This window comes from Chamaea fasciata, unplaced genomic scaffold, assembly GCF_029207755.1.
Source record: "Chamaea fasciata isolate MVZ Bird 193981 ecotype frontalis unplaced genomic scaffold, bChaFas1.0.hap1 SCAF_10, whole genome shotgun sequence".
Lineage (NCBI taxonomy): Eukaryota > Metazoa > Chordata > Aves > Passeriformes > Sylviidae > Chamaea > Chamaea fasciata.
The window spans coordinates 1,631,380-1,644,346 of NW_027094095.1; the positions used below are offsets into that span (position 1 = coordinate 1,631,380).

General features: G+C 51.0%; 1 long non-coding RNA gene across 1 annotated transcript; it reads right to left on the minus strand.

Moving 5' to 3' along the window:
* Window positions 1-11,053: 11,053 nt before the first annotated feature.
* Window positions 11,054-12,225, minus strand: LOC136294334 (uncharacterized). Its single transcript, XR_010722374.1, has 3 exons — window positions 11,933-12,225; window positions 11,304-11,396; window positions 11,054-11,207 (listed from the first exon to the last, which is right to left on the minus strand). It is a non-coding gene; the product is annotated as an uncharacterized lncRNA (long non-coding RNA).
* Between the last annotated feature and the right edge of the window lie 742 nt (window positions 12,226-12,967).

Below are 12,967 nucleotides of genomic sequence, written 5' to 3' on the forward strand. Positions count from 1 at the left end.
CTGTGCATTGTTTGCAGTCTGTGCAGTCTCAAGGAGAACAGCACATCTGTGAAAAAGGAGATATTTTAGATGGCCAGCAAGCCAAAAGTACAGTTTAGTATCAGCCAAGATGAAAAACCTGTCCCGCATGGTATTTCTGGAAAGGAACACCTAGTGTTCCTGGCATGGCCAGCCCTGGAAAAGAGGGGCAACAATCCAAGGGAAATCCTCTCTAGCATGCTTCATCAGCATTGAAGAAACTTGAAAAAATCCATCCTGAGACAACATGGAGGCAGTGAGCTTACAGGGTATTGACTTAGTATGGGAGGGTTGATTCAGGTTTTTGGCCAATGTTCCAGCTCAGTGTTTGAAAGCCAGGGAAGACAGATGCAGGCAAAAATACACTCTCTTCCCATCCATTGGAGAGGAGAAGAGAAATAATAAGTAACTAATTATTAACAGCTCTATTTTCTGCCAGTGTCCAAAGTGGGTTTTTAACCTCGCATGTAAACCTTCATGGGAAGAGACCATGACCACTCACCTGTCTAAATAATCCACAATATGGGGACTCTTATTCTTCTTCATGACCATGATTTCATTAAGCGTTTGTTGCTTCCTACTCCGTCCTTGAAGATTGATTTTCTTGATGGCCACCTAGAATGACACAGAAAATCAGTAACTTTAGAAGCTGGTGGAAGGAGACCACAACACACATGGAGCGAGTGATTTTGCAATGACACAGGTGAGCTCTGCCAAAGTGCCTTGCGATTAGACAAAGGAGTAATTAGGAACTGACATTCCTACAGCTCATTTCTCTGCTCCTTTGGGGGCCAGTTCCAGGACACGTGGCCACTGACCACATTTTGCCTTGTCCACTTGTTAAAAATGGTGTCTCAACTCTCACCCGCCAAAGCTCTGAGCACACTCTCTGTTTCTCTGTCCGTACTTCAGAGGAAGTAATGTGTGCCTTGGTACTCTGTGGATACATCTCGGGCTATAGGCAGGGCTTAGGGCTTTTAGGGACGCCTTGCAGATCTCTCCCCACGTGCAGTTCCCAAGTGCAGCACTGCAGGTGGCTAAGGAACTGCCAGGAACATTCAGATGTATTTGCTGGCAGCCAGAAATGGGAATTCAGGACTCTGAAGCCGTAGCCCCAGAGAGCAGTGAGATGCTCCAAGGCACCACCTTTGTTTGAGCAATTGAGAGCCAGGGAGAGCGTCCTTCTCTGAAAGGAACCGCTGCCCTCCTTGCCTTCCTTCTGGCAGCTGAGCAGGACAAAGACTGTCCCAAATGCAGCTGGCAGGCTGGCACCAGTCTGTGCTTCTTGTGCCTTTGCAGCACAGCTCTAGCCACAGCTGCAGCCACAGCTGACACAAGACAGGAAAGCCCTGGAGAGCAGCAGAATCTGCAGGGACTGTTGACATTTACCTCTCCTCTTGTGGCAGTGTCGATCGCTCTGCAAACCTCTCCAAAAGCCCTAGAAACAAAACAGCAGCAAAGAAAGGAGAAGCCATTTAGACCTTGGAGTGAAAGCCAGCCCAGACAGGAGATGTCTGCTGGAAATGCCTCCAACCTGCAGCATGCAGGAGGGCTCTGCCAGAAGGCAGATGATGCATTTTGATGCGTTTTCCTCTCCAGTGCATGGGCACTGGGCCTGTTTCTGAAGCATTGGGGTTCAGTGCCTCAGCTCAAAAGGCCAGGTGATTCTTTCATCTTGGATTTCAGTTTCTAAACTCGGCAGTTTTTATCCTGACCGCACTATTTCCTTCAGCAAACTCTTGGGAAGAAATGTTCCTTCAAACAGTTATCTGCCTGCTACAAAAAGGGGTGGTTGCTGTTTCTGGCAATGAAATCCAAGTGTCTTAGACAATTCCTTCTGACCACACTTCCAAATTCTGGCTGGTACTGAGAGATGGGGCAGACTAACCCCAGTGTCTGAATATGTTTGCAACTTGCCTGACTTCACCCTTGACAGATATTCCAGCAGCAAATCGTTGCCCCATGATTGTGTACAAGTAACTGTGGTTGGACTCACCCTCTGCCAACAACTTCCTGTTCAATGTATTTCCTTCGGGGATTTTCCATGCTCGCCATTTGCCCTGAGGGAAACAAAATGCAAGATGCTCACTTGAAAGCAGAGATCCCACTATCCAAGAGATACAAAAGGCAGTCCTGCTGGGGCTCTACAGTCTGGCCTTCTGAGCCCTTTGTGGTCAGCTGCGTAACAACAACAACTGCAAGAATTGCAACAAGACAGGCAGCTCTGCAGTACAAGCAGGCCAGCACTGATTTCTACAGTCCTTTGAAGAGATGCCTTGGCAGAAAACAAAGCACAGGGAGATGCATTCCCAGGAGAGGAGGGCATCTTCCCCACCTTGCAGCAGTTTGCCAAAAGAATGCCTTTCCCTTTGTAAACCCAAGCAGCTCATGCTCCAACCAATCCCAAGGGGCCTTCAGCAGCAGGACCCTCACCCTTGATGAGCAGGCTGAGCTGGAAGACGCCCTTGCCCGTGGCCCACGTGAAGAACCACACTGCTTCTCCTCCCCCTGACAGCAGGGATCAGTCCCTGCCATTGCACTCGCCCTCTCAGCCCCGCACACGTGCCCACCTTCCCGCAGCGGGCAAGGGCAGCAAGGACAGCAGTGCTCCTCAGGTGCCGGCGGGACACGCACAGCTGCCCAGAGGAGATGCCGACCCTCTGTGAGCCCAGCCCAGGCCATGCAGGAGCCGGCCCAGAGCAGGGGCTGCTGCCTCGAGGCAGCTCCGCGCTGCAGCGGCCGGCTGGCAGCGGGACTCTCCCAGCTAAGGAAGGCTCCAGCCTCGGCGCTCACACCAGCCCTCAGGGCCAGGGCAGCCACCGCCACAAAGCTGCCAAAGCCCAGGCACCAGCACTGACAAGCAATGGCAAGAAGGCACGGCCACACCCAGCCCCTTCCATGCTGGTGCCCCCACCGAGGACACAGCAGGATTGGCTTGGAGAGCAGACACACCCAGGTGCACACCAGTGCCCCTTTGTGCCAACAGGTGATGGGAGGCAGAGAGTCAGCTGGGCTCTGTTCTCAGCCCCACTAGGTCTTATCTGAGGGCACAGGACCGGCAGCTGCTCTGGGCAAGAAGCAGGTTCAATGACTTGTGCTGTAGAATCACAAAGGACTTGATTTGTTTTCCTAGAGACTGATCTGAGCAGGGCTTGGGCCAGTGGGTAGCATTCTAACCATCGTGGGAATGACTGGGAATCAGGTAGGAAAAAGTGCCATGGATCTGAGGAATATACAGCAGAGGGGCTGGAGGCTCACTCCTGAGAAATGCCTACAGTGCACTTTTATCTGATCATGGCCCAGGCCTATGTCTCTTGGATGTATCTTTCTAGGAACAAAACTAGGTTATTAAATACAGATTGTAATAAAAGGATCTGTTTTTTTCATTGGGGGCACAAAAAAAACAGCTCTTGCTCTCTGTTTCTGCTGTCACCTGATGTTCTTTCCAAAGAGTCCTCACTGACAAATATATATTATTCTCGTTAAAAAGCCTCCAGATGTAGCAGTGGTAAATAAGAACAGTCATCGAAATGACGCCACTAAGACTCATGGGGCAGAGGAGCTCCTTCAAGATGGAGAAAAAACCTCTACCCAAAAAAAATCCGGAGAAAAACCCACACTAAAACCACAACCAAAAGACAAAATGCCAAAACCAATCACTTTCTGTGAAGTTTTTTTTTGCTCGGATGGCGGATGAGAAGTCAGGCGTCTAAGGAGAATTTAGGAAGCTAACTATTCCATCCAGTTTGGCCACTAGCACACAGGACTTGCCCAGATCATTTGCTAGCTCACAGCCTTCTGCTGATGCAAGGACAACCCCTGCTTCTGCCTTTAGCAGATGGGGAAGCACAGGCAAACCCCAGGCACGTCCAAGCTGCCCTCAGAGGCAGCGGGAACACCCAGAGCACTCTCTTGCTGCCTTGGAGCACAGCCTTTCCTGTGGGGAGCCCTAAATGCTCCTGGGACACCAAAGTGAGGAGGATCATTGGGTCCAGCTGTGCTGACACGTGCACACAATACACTGTCCCTCAGAGAAGAAAGACACAAGACATACTCAGGAGCTCCAGGGACTCATCCTCATCATCCTCCATCTCCTGTTGCTGAGCAGAAGCCGTGTCAGTGCTGGAGATGAACAAACTGCCCAGGCTCCTCTGCAGAGCCTGGGTGGCACAGGTGCCTTCAGGTGACACTACTGCTGCTGCAGGTTCAATAGAAGAGCCTGTGGAGATCTGAGACAACAAAGGAGTTTGTGTCAGAAAGAAAAGTGGCTGGCAGAGATTAGCCCCAGATCCCATTTCAAATGCAAGCCCTTAGCAAGATGCTGTCAGCCACATGCAGGGCTCTGCCACGGGTTTGTTCTCATGTCCACTCCTCAAACTGGATGGCTCAAAGCCAAAGGCTCGTTTGGCTGGAGTGCAAGGCCAGATTCATTGTCCATTTTCTCCAAAATGCATTTGCGTGGGTTTTCTGAAGGGTGACTGCCAAAATGACCATTCCACTTTCTCCCAAGGATGCTTTTCCCCCTCCAAGGGCTGCAGACACACTTGCAGCTCTTTGTTCAAATGTTCTACCTCCTCCCACGGAGTCCTCTTTTCCTCCGGCATCTTCTGAACGTGCCCAACCGGCAGCGCTGCTGCTTGGGACAGTTTCTGTGCCTCACAGGAATCTTGGGGCTCCTTGCTGCCAGTCACTTGATGGAAATCTTTGCAGGCTGCCAGGCGAGATGTCAACACTTCCACCTCAAGTCAAAGAGAACAAAGCAGTCAGAGAGTCCAGCTTGTCCTTGTCAGCCAAGAGTCATCGACTGTGAGGAAAGGGAGAGGACCAGATTCACAAGGGATACAGACAGCTTCTTTCCAGATCCATCCGGGTCACCGTGTTCACCTGCAAGAACACCTCAAGAAACAAGGAGAGCAGGAAGAGGCCAGCAGGAATGCATTCAGATGACTGCTGGCCAAAAGGCCAAAGCACTAGTGCCACTGTGCAGGGCAGCAGCTGGGATTCAGCAGAGCAGGAAGCGTCCTTCAGAGTGCCTGTGACACACACTGGAGCAGGATGGCACTCAGAGGCATCACCCTACCCCCCTGCTGCTCTGCAGGGGAAAGGCAAGAAGGGCAGAAAGCACCAGGTTGGTGACTGCAGTGGCTATTGCTCATTCACTCACTTGTTTTTGTAGAGCCTCTCGCTTCTCAAGGAGGAGACAAATTTTTGCTCGGCATTCTGTTTGAATCTCCATTTCTTCTTCCAGCCTCTTGCACTGTGACTTGATCCTAGCCCGGATTTTCTGCAGCTCTGCCTGCAGCTTGTCTCCAAAGTCCCGTAAAGAACAAGAGACAGAGCTTTCCATCAGGGGAGTGACTACTACTCCTCTGCTTACATGGTTTTGTTGATTGCCCCTCTCCTGATGGAGTTTCCATTGATCCTGAGTTCTTCTGATGTCTTCCCTGCTCTTCCTCCTCGCTGCCATCGTGTCACTCGGAGGTTTGGGCGGCTCTGCTTGTGCCTCTGCCTCCACGTTCTGTACACACAAATGCAGAGCAAGTGACTGGGAGATGCCATCAGGCTCAGCTTTTTCCTTTTTCAGCGTACAAATCATATTCATTCAGCCACTTCTTTCTGCTTCCCTGCCCACCTCTGCTTCCATTGTAACCCTCCTGTCCCAGTGCTGATCTCTGCAGATGACAAGGCTCTGTGCTTTCAGTGCCTGGGGGACTCCTGGCCTCCTCAGTCCCAAGAGCTCCATTGAATTCCCCTCTTCCTGCCCTTCACTCTGTCCCACTGTGACACTAGCAGTACAATCAGCCTCCATCTGGGGCTGAAGCTCCAACAGCCTCTTCGGAAGCTGACAGGGAACGTGTCTTTTGCCACACAGGAGAAGAGATGTCTTGTCCCCAAAGATTCGTGGACAACACATCATCTCTTCGCAGCTTATTAAAAGCCAAAAGACAGGTGGAGTCCGAGTGCCTGTCAGCTCTGCTACTGACTGCTCTGCCTGAAGAGGCAAAAGAACAACCTGGCAACAAAGGCACCAAAATCCCTGTCTTCAAACAGCAACTCCACATCCCCAGTGTGTCTCTGAAATGCTCCCGGGTAAGCACAGCCAAGAAGCTCACGGGGACAAAACACCCCAAAGAGCTTGTGTTCTCAGATCAAGGCTTTTGGTGCCTGTGGGTACTTGGCACGTCTGTGGAGAGGGACAGGTGTCCCCAGACCACGGCGTCCGCTACGTATCCACCAAGGCTGAGCACAGTGCCTTTGACGTGCTCCCTCCTCTGCAGACAGAGAACCTTCCTGCTTCAGGCTGGCCCCTATCAGAATCCCAGCAAGCTGGGGCCTAAACATGGCAGCTCAAAGCCCATTTTCCAGGTGTCACTGGCGGAGGGGAATGGCTAGGTCTGGCAGGACTGCAGCACTCAGCATCCTCAGCCACCAACAGCAAGAGCTGGCTGCTCAGAAACTTGCAGCTCTGCCTCGCACTAAAGACAGCACCCTCCAGAAGTGGCACTTACTGTCTGGGAAAGTTCCGGCTGTGGTGTGACCACAGCTGGAGCCTTGTGGTCATTTGGCTCCTCTTTGCCTTCTCGTCCACGAGCAGAGGAAGCCAGAGGAGAGTCCGCTCTTGGTTCTGGGATCTGTGGACAGACAGGAGCGTGAGACACAGGCCATGATCTATCATTTAGAACCTTCTTTCTCTTCAGCTCTAGAACCAGCTCTACTAAGCCCAAATCATCAGCTTTGAGAGCAAAGGGATTCTAAGTCACTCTGACTAAATTCTAATGGGCTGATTCAACTGGACACTGCAAATTGCTCCAAATTACATATTCCCCCCTGACGACTATCAGGAAGCACCATTCTCTCTGCAAAACTGATCTTTTAGTTCTTTTAAAGCTCTGAAATGGAAAATTAGGAAATAGGCAGTGATGCTTCTGCTCTTGCTGCTGCAGACATGGAAATGGATTTTCTTGCAGCCTACTCAGCTGGCCCTCTACACTCTACAACCACAGGCCAAGCTCACAGCTTGCTGCACAATTTTAAACACCAGGAACATCAAATGTTCTTTCCTTACTCACCTTGGGATCAGCACCTCTGAACACCCGGCTCAGGTGACCTGCAGTGGGCAAGGGAAAATGAAGCAGATGCTTTGAGAAAACTGGAGACAGCCAGAGCATTTTTAGAAGACCTTCCAAGAAGGCCTCCCAGTCTACACTTTCAAAGTTGTCCTGCTTGACCCAGCAATGGAGGAATTGGCAAACTCTGCTGCCACAGACTCTCCCACGGAGGGAACGCAACCCCTGCAGGTTCCCTTGCAAATGCTGCCCGCACAGCCGTGGCTACGGACACCCCCTTTTGACCTGAACGTGTTGACAGGAGCTTTACCCAAGCGGCATCCCAATGGCCTTTCTGTTTCCAAATCAACTCAGTCACTAAGAAAGAGCAGGAAGACACAAAAACCAGGTTAGGTGACACCCAGGGAAAACCTCTACTTACCTGCCAGGTTAGTCAGGAAATAGCAGGAATAAGTAACTCCATAAACAGTGAAAACTGCAGCGGCGAGTAGCCCAATCATTGTGGCAACTGCTGTGCAAGTTTGCAGACTGCGCTCTAACGCTAGCTAAAAGGAGTCTCCTGTCAGTCAGCAGCTGCCCACTGACAAAAGCCTCAAGCACAGGACCAAGTTCCTGCACTGAGCAAGCCCAAGAGCTGCTCTGACACCCCTGAGGCCTTACGTGCACCAAGGCAACCTTGTGATGTCACCACGACCACGTGGCAACCGTGCCCTGACATCACAAAGCAAAGCCCTGGGATGGTCTGTGAACTGATAGAGACGGATAGGGTGATGTTTGTGTTGGTCTAGGCTGCATTTTTACCTTTTCCCCCCCTCAGCTGCCTGTTTCAGCTCTTGTTTCTCCCCCTGTGCCCCCTGTGTCCCCTGTTGCTATGCTGGGTCCGAGCTGGCGGCCGGGCCGAGCGGAGCAGCAGTTCCAGCCCCGGCTGTCCCTGGAGCGCTGGGAGCTGCCGGTGGCCCCAGGCACTGTCCCCTGAGCCAGTGCCATCTGCTGTCCTTGTCCAGGGGTGCTGCTCTGCAGGGGAGGAAGCAAGAACAGAGTGAAAGGCTTTGAAGATGGGGCGGCGGGTATCCCTCTGCTTAGATTTCTGTTTAAAGATATATGGACTGTAGCATAGAGAGGAATAATTACATGGATATTTCTATATGCGGGTTGCTTATTGTATAGGAATATTTCTGTGTGCATCTTGGTATATTTATAAATGTATGCTACATATATATGTGTCTGTATATACGCATACATCTTTGTAATAACATATGTATATATGGATGTAAGTATATGCATATGTAAGTATGCTGTTCTATGTGTGTTTTAATTCTATTTCCTATGAATACAGTTGTGTAGGTATTTCTATTTATGCAGCTGGAGTTATATGGCTCTTTAAATAGGTATATTGGTATTCCTAGAAGTAAATATATCTAGTTTTCTATTTACATATGTATATTGACTTCTGTGTTTTGAGGTGGGTGTACCTGGGTGTATCTTTCTATTTAAACATGTATGCAGATGTATAGCTGTGTCATTGTATCGATTGAGATCTTTGTAGACGTCTGTTTAGATAGAAATACTGATATTTTTGTATTCCTAGATGGGCTTTAGGCTTGCAGTAATATGTAATAAATTAAGTTGCTAAACACCTAATTGATCTTTGTGTCTAGTGAGTTGTTGTAGATGTTGGCAATAACTTAAGGTTTTCTTAACTGAAGTGGATATTTCTATATTTTTACATAGCATTGTTGTAAAAATCTAATAAATTCCTTTTTTAAAATTTAAATTCACATCAGCATAGTTCTGTATTGTCAGCACGGGTGTAGCGATTTGTAATAAATTACATTTTCCATGTGAAATCAATTCTGGTGTATTTGTTGATCAGCAGCGCAGCTGTAGGAATCTGCAAGAAATTACAATTGTCAACTGCGATGAGTGTTTTGTGATTTGTGCTGTCCAGAGCAAGGAGCAGTTGTAAATACTGGAAGATTTTGGCCATGGAAATCTCCATCCATGCCCAGCACATGCCCCACTTGCACGCAGGCTGGCCAAGGCAGGTGCAGATTTGGGATGGCAGCAGAGCCACACGTTGGCTGAGAACTCGCTGCAAAGGCAGCTGAGAAAACTCTGGGACTCCACGGAGCGTCCAACTCCAACCACAGGCACCCAGGGAGGACAAATCCACCCACCATGCCACGGGCAGCTCTTCAGGAAGCGCTCCAAATGTCCCTCTGAAGGTCATCCTGGAGCCCAGGAGCCAACAGGGATCCTGAGCCAGCTCCGCTGCCTTTGGCAGCACTTTGCAAATGAGCTGCAGCAAGGGGGAGGCCGCAGGGCTGTGAGTGCTGCAGGCTGGGGATGAAGGAAGGGCCATGGACACCTGTGCTGACATGCTCCAGAATCCACAAGGATTCTGGGGGAGAACTGGCAAGCAACAAGTTCCCACAGCCACGACAGTGATGGAAGCCCTTGCTGTGAAGTTCCCTGGAGGAACTCCCAGGGGAGTTGCTGCTATAAGAACTAGTACCAGAAGGCACAAATGTAGTAACACTAGGAGATGGCCTCTAGGACCCACAGGCAATAGCTTAGGAAAAGATCAACTATATATTTGATGTATTCTATTGATTACGGCATATCAAAATATATAATATGCAGCAGTATATCTGAGAAATTGCATATATGATACATATAAATATGTACCACTGAGTGCATTTTCATAAATATTTTCATTTCATATAGACTTGATATATTCTTCTCACTTGGGGGAGTGAAGATGTACTGCTGTTGAGAACCTTCTGCCCACACAGCAGTCAGGCCACAGGGCTGTGCATGCACACCCACCCACTGCCCTTGTTCTTCTCGGCATCTTGGGGCTGCTGTTGGCACAGAACTGGGATGAATTGAACTCGACACACCTGTCCATGTCCAGCCTGTCATGAATGCTGATGTGGCAGGGCACAACACAGAGCTCTCAAATCACTCACATTATCATCCATGCTTTCATTCCTGCTGGGGAATGGGGAACTTAGAAATACCAAAGACACAGAAAAGAGGTGGAAAAAGTTGGGATCTTTGGTACACTGCTGGTACCCTCATGTAGGAACATTTGTTGGGTTTTTGAAGGTCATAACTTTCCAAAAACTAACAAAGCTGCTCAGCATCGGTCACCCAGTTGTGAACGGTTTTCTTGACTTGGCAAATTTGCAGTGTTAACTGCGGACTCCGTCCTTGGTTCAAACCACCTGTCCTGACCTGCAGACAAAAGCACCAGCACCGGCAGAAACTACATCAGCCACTTTTCTCAAAAAGCTCTCTTCAATATGCAAGAGGAAAGGAGAACATGTCAGACAGTGTGGATTAATGACAAGACTCTGAGGAACAGTTAAAAAGCAAAGGGCCGCAGCTTCTCTGGGACACCCCTCGTGCTCCAAGGCAGCCAGGCCGCCCTGGCTGCCCGGGACGCTGCGCTCCACGGGCTCTGCAGAGCTGCCCAGCGGGGAGGCAGCCTCGGGCACCTCAGGCCCTGGGCACCAGTGGCCTTCTTGGTCTGGACGGCTGCCTCTGGGCAAATGCAGCCTGCTGGCCCTCTGCTCTTGGCCCTATCCCGGCCTCGCAGGGCTAATCCTGCTCCCGGTCTGAAACGTGCTCAAGCGGGATTTGTTTGTTTCCAGCTTTCCAGGGCATTGATTTGCACCACAAAATACTGAAGGACTAAGGCCTGAACAACAGGTCCTGAGCTAAATCTGCCCTCTGGATGACCCTTCCAACCAAACGTTGAATGGATCTGCTCCTTAACCAAGTGTTACTATCAATGGGATCTATGCATTCATTCATTGGTGAAACACGTCTTTATCTTTCAGCATGAAGAAACCAGACAAGGCCACATCTGGCCTTGCTTCCTCCTTGAGCCCTGGACAGGCTCAGGGAGAAAACCAAGAGGAGAAGGAAATCGGATCTCCTGCCCCAGAAGGTCTGTCAGATTGCTCGTTCACCAGTGTCAAAGCTGGGCTACTCTCACAGTGCAGTCAGAAGCCTGGTGGCCAAGAAAGGGGGAGGCAGTGTAGGATTTCCTAGTTCCTCGCAGTGACTTTCCCGAGCTTTGCTGGGACAGCTTTCCCCACGTGATGAGGGGATCTGGATGAAGGACAAAGTAAAAAGGGTGTCTGCTGATGTATCTTTCTTAATCACTAGAGGCAACCTTTTGTACCAGTGATAAGGTGCATTGCTTACCTTCTTCTTTTCTGATTTGTCTTTGCACTCCTGCATGATAGCAAATGACGCTGTTGCTTCAGCTGGTGTCGGTGTCTGTGTCTGTGACTCTCCCTGTTGCAGACAGGTAAAAAATGTTATTAAAGAAAGGTCTTATGGAATATGGATGAGGCCATGCTACTTTAGCTAAGCAGCTAGCAATAGCCTGCAAGCTCCCAGCTGAAAACTGCTTAGAGAAAGAGAAGTTTGTTCACATAACAACCTATTCTTAGGGAGAAAAACAAGTGCATCTGCATAAATATTAGCTCTGTTCCATCAGAACCCACCAAGGAAAAATGTAAACAACCTGAAACTTAGCACATACACACAAATCACCTTCTGACCAATAAATGAGGCAGTAAGAAAACTACCAGCCAATGGGTGCTGCACATGAGGTCCCTGAAAACTGGATAAAATAAGTGATGTGAATAAAGAATTGGCTTTATCTGCATGAAGGATATGGAGTCTCGGCTGATTCATTACAACATCTCCCCACCACCAAAACAAACACACAGCCAGTTGAGCAGAATACCTGCCTCTCTGCCAGCCCATTTCTCGGAAAACACCCCCGATTGCCATCTCTGCAAGTGCAATCCCCACTTTCCAACTACCTTTTTTGCAGCCAGGCGAGAAAAGTAGTTGCTCTCAGCTGGCTTCAAGCTGCTGCCCAGGGAGTGGCCGCCGCTGCTGTCCGGACGCCGGCCCTGCGGCTTCCTTCTGCTGCAGAGGGAGTGGCTGCTGTTCTGTTGTCCGCGGCAGGACTTTGTCCCTGGGTAGACCTGCTTTCCGCCGCCGGACTTGGTCCCTGGCTGCCGAATTCCCTGGGATAGACCTGCTGTCCTCTGCCAGACTTGGTCCCTGGGGAGACCTGTTTTCCGTGGATGGACTTGGTTCCTAGCTGCCGAATGCCTCTGGGTAGACCTGTTGCCCCCCACTGGCCTTTGGACCTGCCGCTCAGCTTCTGCCCAAACCGGCTGTCCCGGGCCCGACTCGGGACCCGATGATCAGATCCCGGGCGAACCCGTGTTCCTTGGCCGACCTTACCCTGGGTAGACCCGTTGTCCTCCGCGGCTCACCCAACCCCTGGGTGGACCGGCTCTCCTGGGCCGCCCACCCGAGGCCCTGGCTGCCTCGGTGCCTGTCATCCTGCTCCTCGCCCTGCCGCCGATGCCGCTGTGCCGACCGCGTCGACGGGAGAAGAGCCGCGGGCGGGAAAAGTTTGAAAGCGGCGCCAGGGAGGCCGAGGGTGGAGGGCGGGGTGCCCACAGCCGTTGATGGGCGGCAGCCGCACACAGGGCAGGGGCAGGGGTGGGGTCGGGGAGAGAGGGCATGCGACTCTATGGGTGCCTGTGCACCCGCCTGCCTGCCTGCCTGCCTGCCTGCGTGTGTGTGTGTGTGCGTGTGTGAGTGCGTGTGTGTGTGAGTGTGAGTGTGCGTGTGAGTGTGTGTGTGTGAGTGTGTGAGTGTGCATGTGTGCGCACGTGTGGCGCTGTGGGCGTGAGGGGGTGTGTGCGTGTGGCAGCACGAGAGGGCGGCATCGGGGCATGAGTGTGGGGGGGGGGGGGGGTCGTGTGTGTTACCGTGTCCGTCTCCGTGAACGCGGGCTTCGTGCCGGCGCCTTCGTGCCGGCCCTGGGCGCCTCGGCC